Raw genomic sequence first — 24,771 nt, 5'->3', positions numbered from 1 at the left:
CGTTGAAGAAAAAAAAATAAAATAAAAAGAGGAGGTGCTAGTGGTGAATGGGAATGCCCAGCAGAATCTAGCCTGTGTCTCAATAATGGCTCAAGTGATAGTTGATCAGTTTTGCTTTAAAAAAAAAAAAAGGATGGAATATTTTCTATTTTTCTGGAAGAATTCATATTGTTGTGAAACTAAAGATTCATCAGAATACCATCTGAATTCTAAAAATAAAGCAGTTTTGATATGCTGACACATTAGGCTAGGTTATGATGAGTAAGCTTCAGGGAGTGACATTCATTTGTTCATTAACTTCAGAACATGGTCTGCATGTCCCCAGTGCACAAGGCACTGTGCTAAGTAGAATAGATGTAGTAGAAAGAAAACTCTCTGACCTCCAATAATTCTGATCAGGACCTGGCACCTGGAGTGGATAAATCTGTAAAGAGAAATGTCAACACAGCATATTCCTGACTGAATTTTCCAATCATTTCACCTTTACATACGGTTTTGCTTATGACTACATCCAAAAAAGGTTATGATCAGAAAATTTTCAGTGACATACAGCCATAGTGTTCATCCTTCCACCTTAAAAATAGATATGACTCAATGCAATCTAGTATCCTGGATTGGATCCTGAAATGGAAACAAAATATTAGTGGAAAAACTGACAAAATCTGATTAAAGTCTGAAGTTGAGTCAACAGGAATTAATTTCTTAGTTTCAACAAATCTATCACATGAATGCAATATCAGGGGAAACTGAATGAGAATGCTTAGGAATTGTCTGCACTGTTGTCTTAGTCTGTTCAGGATGCTATAACGAAAATACCTTACCCTGGGTGGCTTAAACAATGGCATATGTTTCTCACAGTTTTGGACGCTGGCAAGTTCAAAGTCAAGGTGCCACAGATTTGATATCTGGTGAGGACCAACTTCCTCATTTGTAGACCACCATTTTTTCATTATAGATAGCCTCACCTGGTGGAAGGGGTGAGGAAACCCTTAGACTCTCTTTTATAAAGGTATAATCCCATACACCTAACCACTTCCCAAAGACCCCACCTCCAAATATCATCACATTGGGGATTAGGTTTCAACTTATGAATTCTGGGGTGTCACATTTATTCAGTCTCTAGCAACTATCCTTGCAACTTTTCTGTAAATCAAGAATTATCCAAAAATTAGTGTATTCAAGATAGATATGGAAGAATAAGCAGGAATGTCTAAAGCCCCTTAGAGCTCTCTCTGAGTTACTTGGGAGCTGCCTTTCCCCTAGAAGGAGAGCCTGGACATGACCTCAACTACCTGCAAGGTCTCCAAAAAATCTTATAAGCAACTGGCACTAAAGCCCAGACTACTTGGCAGTCTCTCAATCTATGTCTCTGGTGGCAAGACAACTCTCATGTGTGCTTTATAAAAATGTACAACAAAGGAGGGTGAGGCTCTTTCTAAATTCTATCCCCAGGATATGGCCAGATATAACCTTTTGAGAGCACGTGAGATCAGTGCATCTTCTAATCCTTCTTTCTGTGGATTCTAGTCGGTACCATGTTTGGACAAGCCCAGTTCATGAGTTATGCTATGAAAATGTCATCATACTTTATTTTTTTATTTTCCTTTTTTAACATTTCAATTTATTTCAATAACAGAAAAAGGAAAGTTTGAATAGCCTACCTGTACTGAGAGTGGACAATTAAAGGAAGTGGGGGCTGAGGGGGCAGAGCAAACGACTGAATAGAACACAGACCCAAATGTGGCAAAGCTAAATCTGAAAGTAGAGATCAACCAGTTAGTGTTTCAATTGCAAAACCAGTCTTTAAAAGGTCATCTAACTTTACGAATGCGGGATGTGTGCAAACAAGTATTTTGAGTATAAATACTTAGATTTGCTTATTCTAAAGCACTAATTTATATAAATCAAAAACCTCAACTAGGTAAACTCACTAATTTTAAAGGCCTAGAGGTTCAGTTCATTAAGCGTCCAACTCTGGATTTTGGTTCAGGTTCATGAGTTCGAGCCCTACATCAGGCACTGCACTGACAGCACAAGACATGCTTGGGATTCTCTCTCTCCCTCGGTCTCTGCCCCTCCCTCTCGCATGCTGTCTCTCTCAAACATAAATAAATAAATAAATAAATAAATAAATAAATAATCATTTGGGGCACCTGGGTGTCTCAATTGGTTAAGTGTCTAATATCTGCTTAAGTTGTGATCTCATGGCTTGTGAGTTCGAGCCCCGCATCAGGCTCTGCCCTGTGGACCCTGCTTGGGTTTCTCTCTCCCTCTCTCTCTGCCCCTCCCCCACTCTCTCTCTCAAAATGAATACACTTTAAAAATAAATAAATTAAAAATACAAAGGCCCAGGTGTATTTTTTGTAAGCAAATATTTGTAAGCGTCCAACTTTGGCTCAGGTCATGGTCTCATTGTTTGTGAGTTTGAGCCTCACATCAGGTTCTCTGCTGTCAGCTCAGAGCCTGGAGCCTGCTTCAGATCCTCTGTCCCCCTCTCTCCCTGCCCCCCACCATTCACACTCTTGCTCTCTCTCAAAAATAAGTAAATAAAAGCATTTAAAATACATATATATTTAAAGAAGAAAGAAAATTGCATTAACTTGCATGTATAAACTTAGAGGTTAGGGTGAAGTCACTTTAAATTTTAAAAAAATCAAAATTTTGGAAGAAGTTAGTATAAAGCTCCTGTTTTCTTCAGACATTAATCTGTACATTTAATAAGGAACATAGCTTGTCTTCACAATTTCAAACGCAGCTGGAAGTTTTTACACATTGATGTAGGCAAGCCTATGCAAGACCTTCTCACATTGTGAACAGGTTTTTAAATAATGTGTGAAAATTCTGAGGTTATAATATACTTAGTAGTCTCATATGACAAAATAAGAGAAGAAAAATCAATTCCCACCCTAAGAAGGAAAGAGTAGTCCTGCAGGGGCAATATGCCAATTGAACGAACAATTTCAAATTTGGGCAACAGACTTTTCAGAAGAATAGATTTATATCCTTTGTAAAAGTACTGGGTTCACAGTTTCTTCAAATAGTTTTACAGGAAAAACCCAGTAAACTTCTTTGGAATGGGGTGGGGAGGGGATAGGAAAAAGCAGTTAAAGACAAACTGTGCTGGAATCTTCTTTTTTTTTTCTTGCCCATGTAGCTTTCCACACCTCCTATAACCATGATTTTTCTCAATTCTCCCCAAATCTGGAAGGCTTCTCCATTTTCTTGTTGATCCATAGTATTAAGCATTTTTCAGCCTGCACCAGATTCTTCTCAAGAGGAAGTAGAGGTTCTCCTCCAACATGGTAGGAAAACTCCATTCCAGCCTATCTTATCCTCTGATTACAGGTAAACCTACCTACCAAAGTACAGAAAGCAGCTACCTGGGGACTCTGAAAAGTACAAAGAAGGTGGTAGATTGGAAAGTCAGAAGTTGGAAAAGAAGAACACCCAGGGGGGCACCTGGGTGGCTCAGTTGGTTAAGCGTCCGACTTTGGCTCAGGTCATGGTCTCATGGTTTGTGAGTTTGAGCCTCACATCAGGTTCTCTGCTGTCAGCTCAGAGCCTGGAGCCTGCTTCAAATCCTCTGTCCCCCTCTCTCCCTGCCCCCCCTTCACACTTTTGCTCTCTCTCAACAATAAGTAAGTAAAAACATTTAAAAATATACATATATTTAAAGAAGAAAGAAAAACACATGGTGGTTGAACAGTAATTCAGATGGCTAAAACTTAATAGAAACATCATATTTATGGCCAGAGGAATGGGATAAAGAGCCTGGCAGGTTAGAGGAGGGGATGGAGAGTTTGCAACTTGAGCAAGGCAACACCTAAAGCAGGAGACACCCTTATTCTGAAGATAACTCTCAGGCTCACCACTGAGCCTTAATGTGTGCTGGAGACTCAAACAGCAAAGCATAGGCTTTAAGAATGGAGCTAAGAGGGAGCCTGGATAGCTCAGTTGGATGAGCCTCTGGTTCTTGATTTAAGTTCAGGTCATGATCTCACGGTTCATGAGTTCGAACCCTGCATTGGGCTCTGTGCCAATAACGCAGAGCCTGCTTGGGATTCTCTCTCTCCCTCTCTCTCTCTCTGCTCCTCCCCTGCTTGTGCTCTTTTTCTCTCTCAAAATAAATGATCATTAAAAAATTTTTTTTAAAGAATGGACCTAAGATTCCAACCACAACTGAAATCACAGAACATCTGAGAGGCACGTGTGCAGGACAGGCCCAAAGCATCAGAGCAAAGAACTAGATTAGAAGCACCTCCCACAGAAGATGAAAGAAAACTATGATAAACAGATTGACAATTTGCTAAAACAACAACAACCACAAAAACAGTCAACAGTCTCTAGAACAAGGAACATTACTAGGGATAAAGACATACATTACAAATGATAAAAGAATAAGAAACAACTCTAAGTATCTATGGACCTATTGGTAGAGCTTCAAAATACATGAAGCAAAACCTGATGGAAGAGAAACAGAAAAAAAAAATCCAGTTTTATTTGGAGGCTTCAGCACTCTTCTCGGAAATCAACAGAACAAGTTGACAGAAAAATCAATGAGAATATACAAGACCTGAACAAGATTATCAACTAATTTGATGTAGCTGACATTTATAGAACACTCCCAACGACAGCAGAATATACATTATTGTCAAGTCCGCATGAAATATTCTCCAAAACAGACTATATTCTGAACCATGAAGCAAACTTCAACATATTTAAAACAAGTGAAATCTCACAAGTAGGTTCTCCTCTGACTACAATGGAATTAAACTAGAAATCAATAACAGAAAGGTAGCTGGAAAATCCCCAAATATCAAAAAATTAAACAACCCATTTCTAAATAACCCATGGGTCAAAAACAAAGTTACAAGGGAAATTTGGAAATATTTTGAGTTGAATAAAAAGTAAAATACAACATCAAACTGTGTGGGATGCAATTAAAGCAGTACTTTAAGGAAGATTTATAATATGTGGCACCTGGGTGGCTCAGTCAGTTAAGTATCCGACTTTGGCTCAGTTCATGACCTCATGGTTCATGAGTTTGAGCCCCCCATCAGGCTCTGTGCTGACAGCTCAGAGTTTGGAGCCTGCTTCAGATTCTGTGCCTCCCTTTCTCTCTGCACCTCCCCTGCTTGTGCTCTATCTCTCTGTCTCAAAATAAATAAACATTAAAAAAAATTTTAAGGATGATTTATAATATTAAATACTTCCATAAAAAAGATCTCAAACCAATTATCTATGACTTCTCCTTAAAAATTAGAAAATGACAATAAGTTAAATTCAGAGCAAGAAGACAGAAGGAAATAATAACAGAGAAGAAATCAATGAAATTGGAAAGAGAAAAGTTTAGTTATAAATAAAAGCAAAAAATGGCTTTTGAAAAAAAAATCAATAAAATTGATAAACCTCTAGCCAGAAACAAAGACACAAATAACTATCATAAAGAACAAAAGAGGAGATCTCACAAAGACGCCCACAGACATTAGAAGGATAAGAAAATAGCACAAATAGCTTTATGTGCATAAACTTACTAATTTAGATGAAACATGCAAATTCCTTGAAAGACACAAACTACTAAAGTTCACTCAAGGGGCGCCTGGGTGGCGCAGTCGGTTAAGCGTCCGACTTCAGCTCAGGTCACGATCTCGCGGTCCGTGAGTTCGAGCCCCGCGTCGGGCTCTGGGCTGATGGCTCAGAGCCTGGAGCCTGTTTCCGATTCTGTGTCTCCCTCTCTCTCTGCCCCTCCCCCGTTCATGCTCTGTCTCTCTCTGTCCCCAAAATAAATAAATGTTGAAAAAAAAAAAAAGAAATAATTTAAAGTTCACTCAAATAAACAAAAAAAGATAATCTGAATAGTCCTGTATGAAAGAAATTGAATTCATTGTTAAAAACTTTGCAACAACAAAAAAAAAACCCAAGTCAAATGGCTTCACTAATAAACTAGGTCAAATATTTAAAGGAGGATAATACCAACTCCACATAAACTCTTCCAGAAAATAAGAGGAGAAAACACTTCCCAATTAGTTTATGAGACCAGCATTATACTGATAGCACAGTTACAAGAAAACCATAGACCAATATACCTCACGAAAATGGGTGAAAATATTCAATTTTAGCAAAACAAATTCAGAAATATATAAAAAGAACAAAAATCATGACCCAGTGGAATTTACCCTGGGAATGCTAGGTTAGTTTAACATTTGAAAATTACTTAATATAATTCACCATTTCAATAGACTAAAGAAAAAAACAAATCATAACCAAGCTAGTTAGCTTTTTTAAAATTAATGGCAACATGGGCTCCTGGGTGGCTCAGTCAATTAAGCGTCTGACTCTTGCTTTCAGCTCAGATCTTGATCTCGTGGTTCAGGAGATCAAGCCTCGTGTCAGGAGGCTCTGGACGTGGAGGCTGTTTAAGATCCTCTTTCTCTCTCTTTCTCTGTTTCTCTCTCTCTCTCTTTCAAAAAAAAAAAAAAAAGTAATGGCAACAACTCCAGTATTAACTTACAATAGAGATCTCCACCATCTAATTTACAGGAAGTACCAAACACACTGCCAAACAGGCATTAAACTGTTTATTTAAAATCTCATTCACTTTGGGGGATAAATAAATGATCAGAAATTGCATCTCAGAGGTCTCATAGACAAAATCTGTTACTTAGCAGTTTTCTCTTATTTCTGGTTTCGCTTCCTCTCCATATTGCTGTTTCTCATTCCCTGCCCCGAAACAGAAAGTGATGGAGCATTTCTATTATTGTGATCACTTCCTGAATGGGACTGTTCAGTACTTTCTGGAGTACCCTTCTGCATGCTTGTTTGACCTTCAGCTGAACAATACCAGCGGCTCTCCAACTCTAAGTGAAGGCACTTCAGATGCAAGCATTTCACTATTCAAGATTTCCCTCTGGGGACACGATAAGAAAATGCTTGCGATTGCCTGGCTTTGTGGGGTGAGCTGTCATGCCTTTATACTAGGTCTTTGTCCTGGGAGTACTGGCTGCTTTGGGCTCTCCTGCAGCTCACTTCCCGATCGCAGGAAGCTGGCACTGCCAGGCCTCGCTGACAGAACTCACAGGGGAGCCCAGACAGCTTGGACAGGTGCCACGACCACCCAAACTGTGCCCGAGAATCTAGGATGGGGAGCACTCCTCTTTATTCATGAGTGGTGTACTGTTCTCACTTGCATTTTCCTCACACACTACAATATTGTACGTTTTAAAATAAGGGGATCTTTGGAAACTTTATTCTCAAAACAGGCTGTCTTAAATCAGACTTTTAAATAAGTTTTTGATTTAGGACATCATATTCTTATGACTTTTGATCAATAAATGTTCCAAAATTCTTTGGAGAAAAAGAATATGTTTATCTGAATGAAATTGATGTCCATACTACATATAAATCATTTACCAGTTTATATAGTCAGTAAACTTTCTATGGGAGAACAACATATGCACACCAGCGCCTTAAATTTCTAGGAAAATTGTTTCTTTTTCAAATTTTACTATATAAGGCTTTGAGATCATATGAAATCACTTTTGTTGAATCTAATCAAGTTTCCCAGCCTACAAATACCCATACCTTGTCCCTATTCACACAGAAACTTAAGCTCTGAGTCTTCTTTAGGGAACACTTTCCAGACATCAGCCCTCCTGACACTCGATCTTGCTATACGTCAGCAGAGCATTGTCCAAGGGATGTGTTCCCATTTGATGCTAAATTCCATGAGGGCAGCAAATACATCTGTTTCATTTACTCTTATTTTCATTATCTAGCACTGTGCCTGATACATACAAGGGAACAAATAAATATACTCAGATGGAGAAAAAACTAAGTGTGCTATTGCCACCAAGGAAAACCTACCCCCAAATTATATTCATGAGGAAGTACAAATATTCAATAAGATGGAGATCTTGTTCATTTCCCTTGAGAACACAGCAATATTTTTCATAAGAAGAAATATTTTTGGAAAAATATTTTCAACCCCAACTATAATGGAATATTATGTATCCATTAATTAAAATGAAGTATGTAACTAGATATCCATGATAAGTTTTTAATGCAAAATATGTAATTTAGGGGTGCCTGGGTGCCTTAGTCAGTGAAGACAGTCTGACTCTTGATTTAAGATCAGGTCATGATCTCAGTCAGTCAAGAGGTCGTTCCCTATGCTGAGCATGGAGCCTGCTAAGGATTCTCTCCCTCCCTCTCTGCCCCTCCCACATTAGTGCAAGTGTGTGTGTGCACTCTCTCTCTCTCTAAAAAAAATAAAAAAATAAATTAATAATAAAAAATATGTAATTTAGACATCATATGTAATTTGATACAATTATAAATGCACACAGACACACACAATAGGATTTTACAGGGAGTTGTTCATTTTCTACTTTATACTTTTTAATGTTTATTTATGTTTGAGAGAGATGGGAGGAGGAGCAGAGACAGAGGGAGACACAGAATTCGAAGTAGGTTCCAGGCTCTGAGCTGTCAGCACAGAGCCTGATGTGGGGCTCGAACCCACAAACCGTGAGATCATGATCTGAGCTGAAGTTGGACACTTAACCGACTGAGCCATCCAGGCATCCCTCTACTTTATACTTTTTATACCATAAAATTTTAAGCAAATAATTTTCCAGTCAGAAGATAAAAAAAACTAAAAACCTTTGCTATTCTGTTTCAGTTCTGTTAAATGCTAGTATGGCAAGAATTTCAGTGCCATAGATGAGTACATCAGTAGAACAAAATGTCAAATTTTGCCCCGTAAGACATGCATTTGCTTTTAAAATTGTTTATTTAAGGGTAACATACAGAAAAGTGTGCAAACCAAATCTCTTCAGCTTAATAAATTTTAAGAGACAGATCAGGCTATAATTTTCCTTCCTTTCTGTTCTTTAACTCTTCAAACATTCTCTTGACTCTTTATCTCTGTCTCCTCCTTCTGAGATTTTTATTTCCTGTTTGGAAGTCTTTTGCACCAAGTCAACATGTCTTTGACTTTCTTCCTGACTTTCCACTCTTTTTCTTCCTGAGCTTCAGTGTGGTTTCTATTGATGTACCTTCCCTAATCCTGTCTTCTCATGTGCAGGCTTTTCTTTAAAACATCTATTACTGATTATTAAAATTTTAATTATTATATTTTTCAATTCTAAAATTTCTATTTAATTCTTTTTTTATATATTCCAAGACTTTGGTGAGGTCGTCTATATCCTCATCTGTTTTGCCCATTATTTCCCTCTATTTGGGGACATATTAGTTACAGTTACCTTAGAGTCCTTGCACTTTCTAACACCAATATCCAAATCACCTATGAAACTCTTTTTAAATAATCTTATATTTCAGGCTATGGCCCTGATTCTTGGCATGTCTAGTAATATTTTTTTGAGTGTCAGGTACTATCTTTAAGAAAATATACATAGTCTCTATATTTTACATTCCTTCAGAAAAGTTTCACCCTTTCCTCTGAAACATAAATGAATCAGAACTGGGCAGCAATTCTGGTAAGGCTCCATTTACCTCTAGTTCATCCCTCCTACTAGGGCGTATGTCCCCAGGGTTTCTTACTTGAGATTGGTGCAGGACCATCCACCTAGTGGGTACTGGTGAATCCTGTGTCTATCCACATTAGTGCTTTGAGGCTCATAAAATACCTTGCTTTGTTTTCTCAGAGACCTTATGCTTGGCTTTATGGTCTCCTGCCCCTTGTAGCTTCAGAATTCAACAAATACCCAGAAGGGGATACAAGCAGTTATCTAGTCTGTTCTCCACACCTCCCTTCTCACTGGGATCTTGGCCTCCAAAGTCTCCACTTATATCACATGAGCCCCATAAGGCCACCCAAGCCTCTCTTGATCACTTTGTCTTTCAACACAGCTGTTCTGCCTAAGAAAACCACAGATACTCAGCCTTCTGCTCCGAATGTGCAATCAGCAGATGCCCCCAGGACAAATGTTGCAACACAAGTTCAGCTCACCTCTCTCCAGTTCCCCTTTCTATACAATCTTGGCCCCTCAAGACCTGATTACTTTAACAGCTCTCTTGTGTCTTTAAACAGATTTTTTAAAAATTCATCTTTATTCATTGTCCTCAGTGACAGCACGGATCTACAACAAGTTACTCCATGATAACTATAAACAGAAATCTCTCGTGGAGTTTTTTTCATCAAAATTTTATGGGGTGCCTGGGTCACTCAGTCAGTTGAGCATCTGACTGGATTTCAGCTCAGGTCATGATCTCACAGTTTGTGAGTTTGAGCCCCATGTCAGTCTCTGTGCTGGCAGCATGGGTCCTGCTTGGGATTCTCTCCCTCCATCTTTCTCTCTCTCTGTCCCTCGGCTTGCTTTCTCTCTCTCTTCTAATCTCAAAATAAATAAACATTAAAATTTTTTTTAATTTGTTACAAATACAAAAATATGTTTTTATTTTTTATATATGTAGTTTAATCTAATGAAAATAAGACATAAAGGGGTGGCTGGGTGGCTCAGTCAGTTGAGAATCTCTTGATTTCAGCTCAGGTAATGAGATTAAGCCCTGTGTCAAGGTCTGTGCTGGGCATGGAGCCTGCTTAAGATTCTCTCTCTCCCTCTCCCTCTGCCTCTCCCTGGCTCATGTACACTCTCTTGCTCTCTCTCTCCCCCCAAAACCCAAAAATGTCCAGTATTTTTCATATGTATTTTTTATTACTACAATTGATTTTATCAAATGTTCTCAGTATATTTATTGAAACTATCTGCAATGTAATAGTTACTCAGAACCACAGGGCCTCATGTGAGTGTTTTCTCTTCTTTTGCATCGGTCTTTGCTATAAATTTTCTTAATTTTTCTTCCTTTTGGAAGAACCCCCGATTGACTTTTATATATACTTTTAACTCTCTAATTTTGTGATATTTTACTCATTGATCTCATTGTACCAATAATTTAGTTAGAATTTTGAATGGTCTCCACTGAAACTGTATCAATTTCTCTTCCTTTTCATTTTCAGAGAGAAAGGATAATTGATTATTTAAAAAATAAAATAATGAAATACCACATGTACCATTATGAGTTCATAAAACATAATTAGGTTTTACTTCAGGTACTTATTACATTAGTAGGTACTTATTTTGAAGGCACATGGTATTATTCTGTTTACATGGTTTATGCTGTGCAATAAACATAAATGCAGTCGATTTAAATTCTTCAGTGGCAATTTAACATAGAAATTGAACTTGAATAGAATGTTATAAATAATAATGTTATTTCCTCTTTAGCATTGCCTTTCAGAAGGAAAAAAACTTAACAGTTTTTGCTTATAATCATTTGCAAACTAATTATAGCTTAAACATTACGAGTTGACTGGTGGTTAATAGTTAACCCCAAACTCATGCAAAATTCTTCAGAACATTCCATTGAAATGCTGAAAAGACTGTGAGTTCTTTATTCACATAGAAGCTAATTATTTTTCTTTATTGCCCATTTAGTATGTATGAGCTTAAAGAGACATATCTGGAAAACACTTTCATCGAGGAAATAAAGCAATAGCTCTTAGACTTATATGATTACTCATTTACAGAAATGGAAAAATCAGAATAAATTCACTTTTACCAAGTTTATCCCTTAAAGAAGTTCCCAACCCCTAAAACCATCCCTACTTTCCACCCTCTCCACACACACATTTTTTTGGAGTAGTACCAACTGAAATGTTATAGGGAGTCATCTAAAAGCATGACAGATTTAAAGTGTTTTATTGTAAGAAATCAAGAGAAATTAGTACCTTTTCTAAGTAATATATTTCTCCTTAGTTTTGTATTTATCCAAGTCTTTAGGAGAACAGAAATTCTTTCCAGAAAGGCTATGGGAAGACATACTTTTAAAGCACCCAGTGCTTATACTCAAGTGGATTGGGGGAATCACATGTTCTTCCTTTATTTCACCAAAGAATTCCAGGGTTAGAAAAGACCTTCCAAGCCATCCACTCCAATCAAACATCTAATCCTGAAATGCTCTCCTCAGCTTGTTCAAAAGATTATCTCACTGTTGTTAGTTTCTTTTAGTGAGGAGAAACTCACAGTATAAAGCAGTATAAAACAGTTAAAACATCCTTACATCATAAACTGAAATCTCCCTGGAGCTTTTACACATTAGTCCCCCTTAAAATGTTTTCAGAGGCAGTCGAAGATGGTGGCATAGGAAGACACTGAACTCACCTCCTCCCAAATACAAGGGAACCCGCTTAAGACTGTCAACTATTCTCTCAGCAGAAACTTTGCACGCCAGAGAAAGTGGCAAGATATATTCAAAGTGCTGAAAGGAGAAAACTTTCAAACAAGAACACTGTACCCAGCAACACTGTAATTCAGAAGTGAAGGACCGTTTTCCAGATAAGCAAAAGCTAAAGGAGTTCAACACCACTAAACCAGGCTTACAACAAATATTAAAGGGACTTTTTTAAGGTGAAAGAAAAAGTAATAACTAATAACAAGAAAACATATGAAAGTAAAAATCTCACTGATAAAGACAAATATATAGTAAAGGTAGTAGATTAACAACTTATACATCTATCATAAAGGTTAAAAGACAAAAGTAGTGAACACATAAAATAAAAAGATGTAAAATATGACATCAAAACATAAAATGTGGATGGAGAGGTAGCAAAATATATGGAGTTTTTAGAATGTATTAAGTTGCTATCAACATAAAATAGACTGCTATATATATAGCCCATTATATGTGAACCTCATGGTAACCACAAAGCAAAAACCTATGCTAAATACACAAAAGACAAATAAGAAAGGAATCTAAACTTAACACTAAAGAAAAGTAGCAAGCCACAAGGGAAGAGAGCAAGAGAAGAAGAAAGTAACAAAGAGGAAATACAAAAATGGCCAGAACACAATTAACAAAGTGATTAACAATAAGCACATACCTATCAATAATTACTTTCAAATGTAAATGGACTAAATTTTCCAATCAAAAGACACAGTGGCTGAATGGATTAAAAAACAACTCATCTACATCATGCTACCTGCAAGACTCTCGCTTCAAAACTGAGGATACACAGACTGAAAGTAAAAGTGTGAAAAAAGATATTTCATGCAAATGGAAACAAAAAGAAAGATGGTGTAGTTATATTATATAGCAGACAAAAGAGACTTTAACACAAAGAGTGTAATAAAACACAAAGAAGGGCACTGTATAATGATAAGAGGGTCAATCCAACAACAGGATACAACATTTGTGAATGTTTATACATCCAACACAGAAGCACCTAAATATATAAAGCAAATAATAACACATATAAAGGGAGAAATGGATATAAATACAATAATAGTATGGGGCTTTACTACCCCACTTACATCAGTGGCTAGATCAACCAGACAGAAAATCAATAAGGAAACATCAGCCATGACATCTTACATGATACATTTAGACCAGATGGACCTAATAGATGTATACAGAACATTCCCTCCAAAACCAACAGAATACACATTCTCAAGTGCTTATGGAACATTCTCCAGGATAGATAATACATTAGGCCACAAAACAAGTCTCAATAAATTTAAGAAGACTGACATCATATCTAGCATCTTCTCTGACCAAAATGGTATGAAACTAGAAATCAATTTTGGAAAGAAAACAGGAAAAATGACAAATATCTGGGGATTAAACCACATGCTACAGGACAACAAATGGATCAATGAAGAAATCAAATGGGAATTCAAAAAAGACCTTGAGACAAGTAAAAATGGAAGTACAACAATACAAAATCATCAAAAAGCAGTAAAAGCAGTTCTAAGAGGAAACTTCATACCAATACAGGCCTACATCAAGACACAAGAAAAATCTCAAATAAGCAATCTAACTTTACACCTAAAGGAATCAGAAGAACAAAATGAAGCCTGAAGTTAGTAGAAGGAAGGAAGTGATAAAGATCAAAGGAGAAGTAAATAAAATAGAGGCCTGAAGAACAATTTAAAAAAATCAATGAAACTAAGAGCTGATTCTTCAGAAAAAATAAACAAAATTAACAAACATTAGCTAGACTCATCAAGGGGAAAAAAAAAGAAGGCTCAAATAAATAAAATAAAAAATGAAGGATAAGTTACAATTTATGCCACAGAAATATTAAGGACAAAAAAGTCTACTATGAATAATTACATGTCAACAAATTGAACAACACAGAATAAATGAATAAATTCATAGGAATATATGAGCTTCTAAGACTGAATCATGATGAAAAGAAAATCTAAATAGATTAGTAAGTGGCTTGAATAAGTAATGAAAAATCTCCCAACAAACAAAAGTCCAGGACCAGATGGTTTCACCAGGGAATTCTAGCAAACATCCAAAGAAGATTTAATACCCATCCTTCTCAAACTTTTCCAAAAAGTTGAGAAAAAGAGGGGCGCCTGGGTGGCGCAGTCGGTTAGGCGTCCGACTTCAGCCAGGTCATGATCTCGCGGTCCGTGAGTTCGAGCCCCGCGTCGGGCTCTGGGCTGATGGCTCAGAGCCTGGAGCCTGTTCCGATTCTGTGTCTCCCTCTCTCTCTGCCCCTCCCCCGTTCATGCTCTGTCTCTCTCTGTCCCAAAAATAAATAAAAACGTTAAAAAAAAAAAGTTGAGAAAAAGGGAATACTTCCAAACTCATTTTATGAGGCCAATATTCCCCTGATATCAAAATCCAGACAAGAACACCACACAAAAAGAAAAATAGGGGTGCCTGGGTGGCTCAGTTGGTTGTGCATCCAACTTCAGCTCAGGTCATGAATTCATGATTCGTTAGTTCAAACCCTGCATCAGGCTCTCTGCTGTCAATGTGAAGCCTGCTTCATATGTCAGGCTGTCAATGTGAAGCCTGCTCTGTCTCCTCTCTCTCTGCCCCATCCCTGTACATGCTCTATCTCTCTGTCTTAAAAATAAATCAACATTGGGGCTCCTGGTTGGTTGAGCATCCAACATCAGCTCAGGTCATGATCTTGTGGCTCATGAGTTCAAGCCCTGCATTGGACTCTCTGCTGTCAACTCAGAGCCTACTTTGGATCCTCTGCTCCCACCCCCTTCTCTGCCCTGCCCCTGCTCTCTCTCTCTCTCATTCTCTCTCTAAAAAATAAATATTTGAAAAATAAACAAATGAATAAATAAATAAAGTTTTTAAAAAGCAGAAATAATAATCAACATGATACACCACATTACCAAAATGAAGGATAAAAATCATATGACCGTCTCAATATATGTAGAGAAAGCACTTGACAAATTCAATATCCATTTATGATAAAAACTCTCAAAAGGTGGGTATGGAGGGAACATACCTGAACCTAATAAAGACTATATATGACAAACCCACTGCTAACATAATACTCAACAGTGAAAAGCTGGAAGCTTTTCCTCTAAGAACAGGAACAAGGCAAGAATGCTCACACCACTTTTATTCAACACAGTATTGGAAGTCCTAGCCACAGCAATCAGACAAGAAAAAGAAATAAAAGGCATCCAAATTGGAAATAAAGAAGTAAAACTGTCACTATTTGCAGATGGTATGATACCGTATAGAGAAAACTCTAAGGATTCCACCAAACACACTGTTAGAACTAATAAATATATTCAGTAAAGTTGGAGGATACAAAATCAGTACGTAGAAATTTGTTTCATTTCTATAAACTAATAACAAACCATCCAAAAGAGAAATTAAGAAAACAATCCCATTTATAATTGCATGAACATTTAAAAAAAATACAACCTAGAAATAAACTTAAAATATTTTAAAATATTCTGAATTATCACACAATGGTCTATATGAGTTTACATTGAAATCATTAGACATATTTGTATTTTATGACTTGAAAATATTTCCATTGAACAGTTGAGAAAAAGAAAATGCTCATACTGATTTAGTATTTTGGTGAGCAGTTTACAGAGTTGTGTACACCACTAATATATCTTCAAAAAAGACTAAAATATTACTTATTATACCATATTTGAAATACGGTCCTCATCACCACCTAAAAGCCCAATGTCCTGTGAACAAAGCCTATGTATTTGCTTTCTGTGCTTGGCACCAATGAGTTCCAGAATAGGACTTTCCAGAAATTAACTGGTAACTTTTTAACTTTAATTTTTAAATTATAAAGTATTCTATACAAGCACAAAAACTAATAATAAGGATAAAATTTTTTTAAAGGAATATTTCCTCCCTATTTGCAATCCAACTATCCAGATGCATTCACTGTTGACAGTTTGGAATCTATTCTTTCATTCTTCTTGACCTTATTTTAATGCTTACACAAACACATACACCGTCATACAAATATTCCAAGTCATAACATAAACATGCCTAATGGTTAAAAAAAAAAGTAGCGATGGAAACAAAATCCAAGATTCGTGACCCTTCATCTATCATTCAACTCATTGTTAATGTTCCAGTGTTCTCTTTTCTCCTAGTTTCCTAGTGGTACTTGAAATTAGTATAGATTGTTTTGTATTTGGGTAAAATATGTAAGTAGTTGGTACTTTATCTCCAGGTTATTTGGAGTTTTGAAAGTGAAATTTTGTCAACTCACATGTTGGGCTAAATAACTCCTTGAGAAGCAGTGTGCCAAGCAGTTAATATAGAGAATTTAATTTGCTTCTTCTGAGTTTTACCATTGAGCTTTCTGCAGGAAAGCTCTCCCTAAAAACACACTTTATTGGCTCTAATTAAGAATGCATCCAGTAGTGTTCTCTCAGGCTTTGGATGCCTGCTGGCTTAATTTTTAAGCTTCTCCATTCTCGATAAAAGTGCTGAATTGAATTTAAAAGTCTATTCCTACAGAATTACCCCTTAGTGTGCACACCACTCACACTTCTGCAGAAAAGATTAAAATACTATTTACTACACATAGCAGACATTGTTTTTTAAAAAGTGAATGGAAAATGAGTCTATAGTTTAGCAATAATTTTGAAATGAAAGGTTATTTTGAACATATGGTTTCTGGTTTTTTGGTTTATTTTTACCCTGAACCAAGATAGAAGTTATTAATGGAGCCACAGAATATAAGAAAATAGTTGTTAAAAGTCAGCAAACAGATTTGTTTCCTTTATCTTTAAAAGTTGAAATAAATTGTAAGTATTTCTTTATAACCAAAGTGTGTATGATTGACTTTGGGATTTTCTCATTAGGTACACATTACCGTTGATTAGATGCCATGAGTGTCTTCCTTCTTTATTCTGCTGATTCCATTAATAAAGCGATGGCAATCTTTGGTGCCCTTAGTAACTGGTCCTAAACAGACTCGTTTTTTGTTTTTAGGAGATTAGTCAATATCCTGCTAACTGATTATATTCTTCCTACAACAGAAGCAGAAACTTTGCATGCCAAATTGTTTATTTAATTTCTCGTCAAACACATATTGCATCCTACCATGTGCCAGGCACTACATTAAACTATGAGGATATAAGGAGTTAATAGTCTAATGGAAGAAAACAGTTGCATAAAAAGAATTTGCAAAATAGTATGGCAAATGCCACAAAGAGGTAAAAACGATACACACACACACACACACACACACACACACACACACAGTGAGGCATAAATGATCCAGCAACTAACTGGGCTCAAAAGAGTCTTATTAAACTTGGAAAAGGAGTTATTTCTTCACAGGAGTCTGAAAGGTAAGGTCTGGATGGAAGAGATTAAGGCTGGGTAGGTCTGGCAGGGTGAAGAACATCTGTCGAGGCTTCAGGGACAGCACGGGCACAGGTGAAGACATATAGAAAGAAAGGAATGATGGAAAGATCAATGTAAACTTTTATTAAATTTCATACTTTTTGCTTTCAACTAGATTGAAATACTTATTTGGAGTGAAGTGATTATAGCGATCCCCATAGGGGCAAAAAGTGCTCTGATTTCTATAGAATCACCATCTGTGATGCAGAGAATCAATAGTAGTGAGGGGCAAAGTGATAAAGTGAAGAGCAGTGAAGAGACTGTTTCCATGGTCTAGGAGAAAAATGATGGCTAAAGAAGTCAAGTTCAGGATATAACATGAGGCTAGAACCAAAAGCATAATGATATGGTTTGTAAGGGAAAGACCAGAATTAAACATGCCCCTGGGTTTTGGGCCTGGGGAACTGAAGGTATATGGTGCCATTTCCTACAGGAAGAAAGAATGCAGGAGGTGCAAGTATGTGTGTGTGTGTGTGTGTGTGTGTGTGTGTGTGTGTGTATACATGCACGCACATGTGCACATGTTAAGATAGAGGAAAACCAAAGATGCTGTTTGCTTATGATAAGTTTCAAATGCATCTTGTGGAGCTGTCCTTCGACAGTTGTGTGTAAGACTGTAGAGATCAGTGGAGAGAATAGGTGAGATCACCTAGGGAGTCTGTGTACACAGAGATACAAGGCCCAAGAACTGATTCCCAGGGCATGCTAACGTTTATAGACCAAACAAGGAAGGAGGATATAAATACAATAGAATATTATTCATCCATAAAAGAGAAGGAAATCCTGCCATTTGCAACAACATGGGTGGAACTTGAGGGCACTGTGCTACATGAAATAAGCAGAGAAAGACAAATACTGCATGATCTCCTTTATATGTGGAATCTAAAAAAGCCAAACTCACAGAAACAGTAGATTGGTGGTTTCAGGGGGAGGGTGGTGCACGGTGAGAGAAATGAGATGTTTGTGAAACAAAAACGTTCAGTTATAAGATGACTATGTTCTGGAGATATACAGCAATGTGACTATAAGTTAACAATACTGCATTGTATATTTGAAATTTGCTAAGACAGTAGATCATAAATGCTCTAACCACACACACACACACACACACACACACACACACACGTACAAACAGCTGCACTAGGGGATGGATGTGTTAATTAACCTTACTGTAATCACTTTATATACATATATATGTATATATCAAATCATCATGTTAAACTTACCCAATCACCTTAAACCCATCACCTTAAACTTACCCATCACCTTAAACTTACCCAATGTTAATTGTCAATATCTCAATAAAGCTGGAAAAAACTGCAGAAGGGGCCAGCAAAGGTAAATGAGCAGAAAGAGCCAGTAAGTATTGTGATTCTGTACCTAAGTGAAGGAAATATTGCAAAGAAAGGGGGGTACTAAACTATGTCAATTTTTTTCTCAGAAGGTCAACAAGATGAGGCAAGAGAAGTCATCATGGAGTCTGGCAACATGGAGGTTCCTAGTAACCTCAGAAAAATCAGTATCAGTGATTAGTAAAGTAGATGGGATGAAAGCCTGACTGGAATAGCTACACAGATACAGAGAAGTAAGAACATAAAGACGTAAATGTGGCATTTACTTCAATGGGGGGGGGGGTGGCAGTATGCAGAGAAACAGGGTGATGCTGTAGAAAGTGTGAGTCAAGACAGGAACTTGACTTTAGGATGAATAATATTTATTTTTACATAGCTACTTATGTAATTAAGGTAATAAATATAATAGGAGAATGGAAACATCCAAGTGGTAAGTGGGCACATTTTGAATGCAGAATAGAGGAGATTGTTGCAAGAGTCACTCTCATGAGTAGATGGGGGAAGGAGCCCACGCTGAGTGAGCAGGCTGGCCTCAGCTAGCACCAAGAGGTCACCCAGCTGAGTAGTCTGAGTACTGGATAGATGAGCTCAATGAAGGTAAAGTTCCCAACAATAATAAAGGAAGTGATCGTGAAGAGGAAAATAGTGCTAATTCCTCAGTGAAGGAAGAGTGACCAAGAGATTGAGAAACGAGGACAACAAGGAAGGTGAGTGGGGTGTATTTTCTGATGAGTTCTTCCAAGGAGATGCTTTTTGGAGCAAGGAAGGAGAAATGTGTCAGAAGAAGAAATAACGAGCAGATGGTTAAGTACATTCTACTTCCCTCCAAATCCACAATCTATTCATATGAGATAATAATAATAATGATGATGATGATGATGATGATGATGATTACCACTTAAGAGGGAAACAGTGTCCTTGAGATGAGCCAGGTTCATTTAGAACAACCAGGTGAAGAGCACATTCTTGGAAGATACGGGACATTTAATTCAGAACACTCCGAAAGTTCAAAAAAGGAGGTGGGAGGGTTTGGATGGATTCGAAGTGGCATAAGACAGTCCCATTAGAAGATGTGGAACACTATATGGGTGTTACATTTTGGACAGTAATAGATGTCCTGAGAGACATGAACTTTTGATAGTGCATGAAGTAAACATCAATATGAGGCATAATGAGATTAGGTCTGATGGTCTCTCTCGGGAGAGAATCATAAAGCTGATTCTAGCAAAGGTGTCTCACAGTTGATGGTAAAGGGCTGATGGTGTCATGATATGGCAGCATGGGGGTGCACTGCTCAGACCTCCCTGATAAAGAAAATGTTCTGGTTAGCTGACAGCTTCCAGCTGCCTCACCTTAGTGACCCACTGCAGTGTTCACACCAAGGCCACCATCATCTGGGGTGACTCCCAGCCAGACCTGGCAAGGCAGAAGTACTCGAGACAGGTCATTCTGCCAAAAGCAGGACTCCTTTTTTGTGCCTTTGGGCCTCCCTGTTGGCCTAGTCAAGACATTTTTAGGGCTCTCCTATATAGTGTGAGGCCCTTCCTATCCAACCCCCCCTTGTTTTCCCCTCTTTTTTGACAGATGCCAAAACTGCTGCCAGGTGTGAAGCTATCCTTGACTATGTCTGCCCTCTTCCCTTTTATCTTTCATAGGCATGTCCCATAATAAGCCTCTCACACTTATAACTTGGTCTTAGCACCCACATCCAGGAGGACATGAACTGACTCACTTGGGGAGAGGTGGAGAGGCTATGGAGCTGAGGTAACGTGAGCTGGATTTTACCGGACACCGTCATAGCTCTTGGATCTCTTTAGACATGCTGTGATCAGGGATGAACTGGTTTACAGGGGAAATGGAACTCTGCGGATATTCCTTCAATCCTGCTTTAGATGGTATTGCAATCAAGACAATGCAAAAGCTTTTCTATGACCATGTACATTACTACCCTTCTTGTACACCAAGTTAGGAATGCTACATAATAGCAAGAAAGCTAGGAAAAATGTATTGACAGCTTACTCTGTACCAAGCTTTAGGCTAGAGCCTTGCTCATTCATTCGGAATACTTTTAATGAATACCAAGATACATGGGGGCACCATCTTGAGTCAAAATCCAGGCCAATACTTGTTTTTAAAAAATCATTTACATCCTGCCTTGCTTATAGCAGCACTGTGCCTGTCTTAAAGCAAACATGTTCACAGGCTGTCATGTAATATAAATTCTCCTTGCTATCTTGCTGACTAGATGCTTCCTGCTTCTCCCAGCTGCATCTCAATTTTCCTCCTTGAATGGAGGTAACAAAGGGTCTCTTTCTTGCCATTGCATGTTGTGAATGTTGCAAAAATGACAACATACTTCCAGGATACTGGAACACATGAAAATTGGTGCCTTCATAAAAGGAGTTTCTTGTGTGTCCACTTCAGGGGTTTGTGAGCCTAACAAGTATGTCTGCCACTCAGCCCAGCCCGAGTGAAGGCAGGATAATGTTAGCTCCCAACTCATGAGAAACAGAGTGTGGGCTTCAGGTCCCTTTGAACTCTTGTATCACTTATCTGACTGGCTTTTGCCCTTTTCTGGGATGGCAGCTGTTTAGAATCTCAAACCTCTACACCCCTTTATTCTTCCCATTAGTGAAAGGCTTAATTAGGAGCAAAATGTGTCTTTGCATCATAAACACATTTTAGAAGTTAACAGGAGTCCCTGGCCCCTGCTAAATGCTAACCAAATGTGTTAAAATCAGCAGTTTGATGTTGCCCATAGAGACAGCTGGAGAAGGGGAGGGGGGTTTGAGGGAGTGTCTCACAGCTGGAGAACTCAGCAGGAAATGACACTATTGGAGACTTGCGACTAAGCAAACCACAAAGTGAGAGAACAGAGAGAAAGAGAGAGAGAATGAAAGTATTGGAAACCAGCCCAGCTGGGTCACAGAATTGGTAAGGGGATACAGCTTTAAACAGCTAAAATGAAAAATGATTAGTTGAGAATTGTGTAATTACTGAAATTAAATATAAAATCCACTAAGTGCTTACTATTTGAACTCCTGTGCATATGTGCTTTGGCATTATCCAAAAGTTTCATAAACTCATTTCTAAACACTTAGCAGTCATTAACTACAGGCTTTAGCCATAAAATTGCAAGAGTTGGACATTTCAAAATTCTCTTTTGCCTAGATGTGTCATTCCTAGGAACAGACACAAGAATATAACATATGATTTGAGTTAGATATTCCTATCAGTATTAACTCTAATAACAAAAGATTTTCAAACAATGGAAATCATTTTAGAAATTACATACTACCAACAAAACAAAATATTATGAAGAATATTTGTACTTAGGAATTAATTTCCATGTGCTACAGGATGTTAAATGAATCTTTTCCTGTTGTCTTCTGAAATTCAATAGATGGTAAGTAACACTAAAGAAGAATGCTAGTTTCATCCATGCCAAGAAAAAGAGAATTAGCTTGATAATCATTAATCCCCATCACTGACCTAATAGCCTCAATAAGGGAAAAGTAGGAGTTCCAAAAGGTGATAAAAGAGAATTGGCAAGAGATTTTTCTGAGATGAAGACTGCAATCAATGGCTTTTCCCCCCTCTTCTCTTTGGGAAGGAGAGAGTGCCCTCCCTCACAAATTGAGAAGGATCCAGAAGAGTGTCCACAGAGTGATATCTCTGTAGGAAGGGAGGCTGGCATCCCTCACCTTGCCTAGATGTTTGCTGAGCTGCATACACTTGTAGTCCTAAACCAGGGCAGCCTCACAAGTGAAGGATAAAGGAATTCTCCCAAGTTTGATGTGTCCATTGAAATTTCACATACACAATCAAAGACACTGGATTGCCTCTCATCTGGAGAATTCTAAAAGTAGGATTATGGCTAGAGCAGCATGTGATAGCAAGGCAAAAACAAACTTCCCAGCAAGGATGCATGAATTTCTTGAGAACCATGTGGATGCCTTGGAAGATAAATAGGCCATCATGAAGGTACCCTGGCCAGCAGTACAAGATCTTGGGTTCATTACCAGCATGAGCATAGGAGAAGACAGAAATTAGCTAGAGAGTGCTCTGCCCTTACTGGGAGCAGCATTGGCGGTCCAGTACAGCCTCCAAAGAATCCATCAATGCACCAGACAAAAAGACAGCACTTATATACCTATCATGAAAAATACAGTAGCTACAAGAAATATGCAAGCAGCACTAAGGACAAGCAAAAGACCTTTGTCCCTTTTCTCTCTAGTCTTTCTCCTTCCTCTAAACCTATAAAATATAGAAAGATTCACAAGAGAAATTTTAAAAACAAGAGATAGTAAGGAAGAATATCATGCCATATACTCCATTTTAAGTCTCCAAGCTACCACTTGAGCTAGCTGGAGAGAGAGGAGAAGGTTGAATTTGATGTGAGATTGACCTTGTCATTTAGACTGGCCTGACTGGTCATAAAATATATAATTATTAATTATTATCATTATAAATAAGTATAAATAACATGCATATGATATAAATATTATTAATGTTAATATTATAAAATATATATTGTATGTACAGTCTTAGTTACCACAAGTGACACAATTTTCTAAGTGAAAGTGCCTATAAAGCTACATGATATAGACATAAAACATATTTAGAAGTGGGCAAGTCAGCACTGCTCTTGCCTTTTTAAAGTCATGATTTTAAAGTCAAGGAAGTAAAAGCTTTTTCATATATGTATTCCCACTGAGTATATCTCATTTATTACATCAGTAATATGTAACACTGTGAGTTTAATAATTTTCAAGAAGGGGCACCTGGGCGGCTCAGTCGGTTGGATGGCTAACTTCGGCTCAGGTCATGATCTCACCAGTTCGTAAGTTTGAGCCCCGCGTCGGGCTCTGGGCTGACAGCTCAGAGCCTGGAGCCCACTTCAGATTCTGTGTCTCCCTCTCTCTGCCCCTCACCCACTCACACGCTTTCTCAAAAATAAACATTAAAAAATTTTTTTTAAATAATTTTCAACAAAGTGTGCTACTTAGGCTATGCTTCCTGTCCTTTTGTAAGTTCAAATCTTTTCAGCCATTAGAAGATCCACTGTTTGAGGCACTTGGGTGGCTCAGTCAGTTGAGCATATGACTCCTGATTTCAGCTCAGGTCATGATCCCAGGGTCATGGGATCGAGCACCATGTTTGGCTCTGAGCATGGAGCCTGCTTGGGATTCTCTCCCTCTTTCTCTCTCTCTCTCTCCTCCCCCTCTGTCCCTTAACACTGCTTGAGCTTTCTCTCTTTCTGTAGAAAAGAAAAGAAAAGAAAAGAAAAGAAAAGAAAAGAAAAGAAAAGAAAGAAAAAAAGATCCACTGTTTGATCCCAAAGCAAGGAGATTTAATTTTAAAATATCGAGGATATAGAACTCCAAGGAGCATTTGGAATATGACAAGTGAAATATCCTAAAATGGTACTTCCCAAAATGTGTTGCACAGAACTCTGTAAAATGTTCCATTGCAACAAAAAAGAGAGAGATGGAATCATACATGTTTGAGAAATTTATATTTGTTATCTTTTGTCTTCACAATTCATATTAGCATATTTAATTCGAGAAATGCTTCAATTTTTAAAAATCACTGATGTTTTAACCCAGCACATTTGATATGCCTCCCAGCATTCAGTCTCAAGTCCATGGAGGGATCAGATGAGCATCTGTGGAATAAATCTTTGGTACAAGTGCCTTGTCTATGAGTTCTCTCTGGGCACAGAGGGCAGTGGGAAACATAA

General features: G+C 37.7%; 1 long non-coding RNA gene across 1 annotated transcript in view; it reads right to left on the bottom strand.

Annotated features, from left to right (window-relative positions):
- Positions 1–6,392: 6,392 nt before the first annotated feature.
- The window catches only part of LOC124501199 (uncharacterized), a 181,090-nt gene continuing 162,711 nt past the window's right edge, over positions 6,393–24,771 (bottom strand). The window contains exon 8 of the long non-coding RNA XR_006959721.1: positions 6,393–6,460. This is a non-coding gene — a long non-coding RNA (uncharacterized LOC124501199). The remainder of the gene's footprint in view (positions 6,461–24,771) is intronic.

The sequence above is a fragment of the Lynx rufus genome, unplaced genomic scaffold (assembly GCF_022079265.1).
Source record: "Lynx rufus isolate CCGP_SWC_20201006 ecotype Redwood Valley unplaced genomic scaffold, mLynRuf1.p SCAF_10, whole genome shotgun sequence".
Lineage (NCBI taxonomy): Eukaryota > Metazoa > Chordata > Mammalia > Carnivora > Felidae > Lynx > Lynx rufus.
The sequence above is the reverse complement of the archived record's forward strand: the minus strand, read 5'-3'. Positions and strand labels throughout refer to the sequence as shown.